This window comes from Schistocerca gregaria, chromosome 5 (genome assembly GCF_023897955.1).
Source record: "Schistocerca gregaria isolate iqSchGreg1 chromosome 5, iqSchGreg1.2, whole genome shotgun sequence".
Taxonomy (NCBI): Eukaryota; Metazoa; Arthropoda; class Insecta; order Orthoptera; family Acrididae; genus Schistocerca; species Schistocerca gregaria.
In genome coordinates, this window is record NC_064924.1 from 171,284,130 (window position 1) to 171,290,129 (window position 6,000).

Sequence of the window (6,000 nt, forward strand, 5' to 3'; positions counted from 1 at the left end):
CCTTGGTGCCAATGATGGTCGTATGCGTGTTTGGCGCCGTGCAGGTGAGCGCCACAATCAGGACTGCATACGACCGAGGCACACAGGGCCAACACCCGGCATCATGGTGTGGGGAGCGATCGCCTACACTGGCCGTACACCTCTGGTGATCGTCGAGGGGACACTGAATAGTGCACGGTACATCCAAACCGTCATCGAACCCATCGTTCTACCATTCCTAGACCGTCAAGGGAACTTGCTGTTCCAACAGGACAATGGACGTCCGCATGTATCCCGTGCCACCCAACGTGCTGTAGAAGGTGTAAGTCAACTACCCTGGCCAGCAAGATCTCCGGATCTGTCCCCCATTGAGCATGTTTGGGACTGGATGAAGCGTCGTCTCACGCGGTCTGCACGTCCAGCACGAACGCTGGTTCAACTGAGGCGCCAGGTGGAAATGGCATGGCAAGCCGTTCCACAGGACTACATCCAGCATCTCTACGATCGTCTCCATGGGAGAATAGCAGCCTGCATTGCTGCGAAAGGTGGATCTACACTGTACTAGTGCCGACATTGTGCATGCTGTGTTGCCTGTGTCTATGTGCCTGTGGTTCTGTCAGTGTGATCATGTGATGTATCTGACCCCAGGAATGTGTCAATAAAGTTTCCCCTTCCTGGGACAATGAATTCACGATGTTCTTATTTCAATTTCCAGGAGTGTATTTAAGTGAAGTGTGGACTGTTGCGAATTAAAATTTCTGACTGTACAGGTAAAACTGAAAGTAAGTGATCGCATAGATGATACATGACTGCCAACATTTCCTTCTTTGTGGTCCAGTAATTGCATTCTGCTCTGTTTTGCTGTTGAGATACGTACACTACAGGATTTTCTTTACCATATGTGTTCTGACTGAGAATGCAAACAAGAGCATTATTGCTAGGATCACAGGAAAGGATTAAATCTTTGTCAGACATTAGGAAACACCACCACAGTGTCTTTGGTTAATGCTTTTAGCAGTATCTGAAAGGCACACTCATATTCAAATTTAATGTCTTTTTTCAGTGATCTATTTAATATGGATGAGCAATTTATGCCAGGATTGTGACAAATTTTTGGTAATGGTTACAGAGCCCCAGAAAAGCCTGTAACTGATTCGTTGTGAGATGGGTTGAAAATTCAGATATTTTTGACACTAAACAGGGATCGGTTCATACATCCCTATACTAATAACATGGCCCACATACTTGATCAGAGTCTGTACAAAATTTCATTTTCCAATACTTAGCGTAAGGTGTGCTTCCCATGGTCTATGGAACACTTCCTCCAACAGTTTTACACGTCCATTGATATCCTCAAAAAACCATAATGTCATCAAGATATACGATGCATCTTCCAGATTTTAGGAGTCGCTAAAACCCACATAGCAATCATCGGAATCTGGCTGGTGCACTTTTAAGCTCAAATGGTATCCTGAAATATTGAAACTGCCCCCAAGGAACTGAAGAAGTTGTTTAGATTTGTCCTCTGGCAGTACATCCAAGTGGTGGTAACCACTGCATAAATACAATATGAAATAGTATTTGCATCTGCTAAGTTATCAAGTATGTCTGTAATATTAGGTTTTCTATAGACCTCGGTGGTTGTTCCAGCTTTCAGGTACCTACATTCGTAACAAAAGTGATATGTCTTGGTGTCATCTGTCATTTCTTTCGGGATCAGGACCACGAATGTCCACCAGGGACTATCATTAGGTTCTATGAGGCCATCTACCAGCTGTCAAATGATGAATTCTTCCATGTGTGGTTGCAATTGTTTGGTATACAGTATGGTTCCCATAAACTGGGGCATTATTTCCAGTCAGAGTGTGGTGTAGGGTAATCAGGGTCATAGATAAAGGACCCTGTGCATTAAACAATTATAACAGTATTGCTTCTATAGCTCTCTGCTCACTGGCCACGAAAGACTCACTGTTTCACATACGCACAATCGTCGACAGTATGCTTTTGGCTGTGATCAGCGCTTGACCTATCTATATAGCCTCTTCATCCACAATATCCAATGTGATAACCATTAAGCCCTTCGGTAGGTTCGTGTATTCCATATCGAAATTGTCCAGGTTAAGTGAAACCATACATTCAATAACCACGTTACATATAAATGCGTCTTCTGCCTACAAAGCACTGCACTGTACCCAAATTCTCGTTTCGTTCACAAAGACCCAAACTAATTTCTGTGTATGTTGCACTACATAACATGGGTACCCATCTTTAGTGTGCGTGTGTGTGTCGACAGAACAAACGGCAACAGCTTTATGATCAGTATGTTTTGTGACACTTCTTTGCTTGTGACGGTGTTACCAGTGGAAACAAAGTCAATCCAATCTCAACTGTATGTCGCGAAAGATCAAGTTCAGCATGATGTTTAGTAAGCAAATGAAACCCGAGAATTGGAGAATATCAGTATGTTTTGTGACACTTCTTTGCTTGTGACGGTGTTACCAGTGGAAACAAAGTCAATCCAATCTCAACTGTATGTCGCGAAAGATCATGTTCAGCATGATGTTTAGTAAGCAAATGAAACCCGAGAATTGGAGAATACCACTCACCAACCTGTGGCAACACTTCCTTTTGCTCAGAAAAAGACTTCGCCCCAATGTTAAACTTGAGCAGTCTTGTCCCCAATGGGCGTATTTCATTATTAACCTGTAATGTGGAGACCTCAGTCTCTTTCTACCGAAGAGATCAAACACGACAACTGATAAATGTAACTCGGTATCTTCTAAAAACCTATGTTCCTTGGCATTAACCAAACTCAACAAGCAGCATTCCGTGTCTGCATCTGTCCATGCGGTACTACACTTTAATGGGAACTTTTTCCGATGGCTGACACATTCCCGTTGACGTTTCTGGAACGCTTGTGCTGATACACATTTTCCCGCTTCTTGCTCCTGTGCTCTCGTGCTACGTGACCCTCTTGTCCACACTCGTAGCATTCCAGCCGATGACAGCGTTGTTAGATGTGAACCTCATTTCCATACTGTGACATTTTGTTACTGAAGCAAAAACATGGTAGTCTCTTCCAACTGTGTGGCAATCCTAGTAGCTGTGGCAAAGCCACATGGGTTCTCCATCCTAATTCTACTGCACATTTCAGCGGGAATACCGCATAAAAATAGTTCGAGAGCCGTATTCTTGCTTCTTTCCAAATTCCACATCAGTTCGTACTTTTGGACTTTGATCTTTCGGATGCTGTTCGTGGATGATTGATCGGACTCGTTATACATCTGCGTCGACTTACTCAAGTTCTCTCCGAAAAAGACAGTGCTGTTCTGCTTTCGATACTGCAGTCATAAACATTCAGCTGACAGCCTGACAGATTAAAACCGTAAGCCAGGCTGAGACTCGAACTCGAGACTTTGGCAGACAGGTGCTCTATAAACTGAACTACCCAAGCACAACTTACGACCCGTTCTCATAGCTTTACTTCCACCAGTATCTCCTGCCTTCCAGACTTCACAGAAGTTCTCCTGCACAACTCGCGGGTCTAGTGCTTCTGGAAGAAAGGATGTAGCGGAGACATGGCTTAGCCACAGTCTAGAGGATGTTTCCGGAACGAAATAGTCACTCTACGTCAGAGTGTGCACTGTTATGAAACTACCTCGGAGATTAAAACTGCTAATCTCGCAAGTTTCGTAGGAGAGCTTCTGTGGAGTCTGGAAGTTAAGAGGCGAGATACTGGCAAAAGTAAAGCTATGAGAGTAGACTTGGCCACTGTTTCTATGTTTCGATACAGTGTATCGAAACGTGGAAGTGTTTCGGAACGGCTGTGGTTCACTGTTTCGAAACAGTGGTGTTTCATTCCGCCCCTGTCTCGGATAACCGGACCAGATTCGATCTCGAACCAGACACAGAAACTGTATCGTTGTTTCAAAATAAGGCTGTTTTAGTCCACCTGTGCTTGGAACGGACTAATTGTATCGAAACAGTGATGTTTCATTCCGCTCTTTGTCGCACTAGATTCGGGCTCGTCACAGGTACTGAAAAACAACGTACCACTTCATGAAACACTTTCGTCGAAATCGTTTTGACAAGCAATAGCATGAAGCTTAAGATATCCGAAAATAAAGATTCGTTTCTAGAAGACTGTCCTATTCCGAAATGTCGTAACATCTGCTTTATAAATACTAAAAAAAAAAAAACGCATGCTATTCACATTCAAAATAATAAATATGTGACAATCATTCAGTTAAATTACGCTTTTCTGTTCATGTGCAGTAATCATGTTAAGAAATGCAAGTAAGCCTACAACATTTTGAATAAAAAAGGCGTAGAGTGACAGTTATTAGACATATACATAAATTTGGTGTAGGTATAATTGCAAGCAATCTGTTTGACGTATCACTGATAGTGTAATGGTGAACGGGAAGGGCTGGGAAGCATGGTGAATTTATATTAACGGTTCGAAACACCTTGAAACACAAAATTTTTTCTGTTATATTTTGTTATTTATTCGAATTATTTGGCGTTTTTTGTATGTCTATAGTCACTGTGCCTGTTATCCACAATGATTCCTTTGTGTGCATGGAATTAGTATGGGTATATTACCCATACTAACGGAATGTGGGAATGCCAGTAGCATATGCGTTTCTGCAGTTTGCTCCAGTTCCGTTCGTGGTGGTTATTCTGTCTTCAGCTATGGCTGTCCTCAGCCAATTGAAAAGTATGAAAGTCACACGACACAAAAGCAGCGCATTTGCTGCAGGAAATACGAAACTGCCAAGACGCCTAAGTCATAGTTTCATACTTTCTGAGATATGATTAGCGCTCTCGTACCTCATTTGTGTTTATGTGGACATACTTATACAGTAGACATTCAAGATGATAAAATGTGTAGGTTTATTAGATTACAAAACACAAACTGTTTCACTGTTTCGAAACACCGTATCGAAAAATTATATTGTACTGTTTCATTTGTTTCGAAACAGTTAGGTGTTTCAGTTTGCCCATCTCTATATGAGAGCAAGTCGTGAGTCGTGGCTGGGTAGCTCCGCTGCAGTTCCGTCGCTGGCGCGGCCGAAGAAGGGCGTGTTAACGAGCTTTCCGGCGCTCTCGCCGCCAGAGTTTACTGCACAGCGAAAATGCTATTGTCAGTACATTGATTGATGAGACCATGGAATCCAATATTTTCAAATGCCCCTTGAACGTTGCGTTCTCATACGGTTTCGAACTTCCAAAACTGTCCCCATTAGATTAGTGGTTTCACGAAAAGATCGGTTTGTGTGACAATGAAATGCTTGGTTTTTAGTATAATTTTGTATGAAACGGCCCATGTGTTAAAATATGTGATGACGAAACCTGTGCTAGAATTATGGATAGTACACAACGAACTGCGGACTTTATGCATACAAACGGAGAGATCAGCAAGGTGACTATCATCACTCCGGAACAACAGGAAGCAGCACTGGTACAAAGAAATGCCGTAACAAGTAGTGAGATGCTTCCGGTTGCCCCAGGAATTGAAATTTCTATATGAACAGTGGACACCATAATGCGTGCGTCCGAGCGGGAACCAGAAAAAGTGCAACACCCGTCTCTCTGCAGTGCGTATCTCTGACTAGTTTCGTCACAGTTCGTGGATTTCCGATCAAGTTTGTTAATGAACGGGTGTGAATTTTAACGAGGCAAAATTATGATAAATCGTTTTAAACATCCAGAGGCTCCTCCTAGTATTCATGTTGTCATAAATGACTTTAATTATTAAATAAAAATAAAGAAATTCGGTGACTTTGGCGCCAAGATGGCGGTACTTCCCGACATGTATATTGCCCAGGCTGACTCTTGTTGCTACGGTCCAGCGCCGAGCCCCACTCCACTACGCGCGACATATGGTCGCTTCGTCACCTAGCCAGCCAGCGTGGGAAATGCTCTCCGACTCATAGTCGGCTACGGACTACAGCACTTCCTAACTATCGTGAATAAATCAATAAGAGACAATAATTTACTAAAACTGGTAAAAATGTC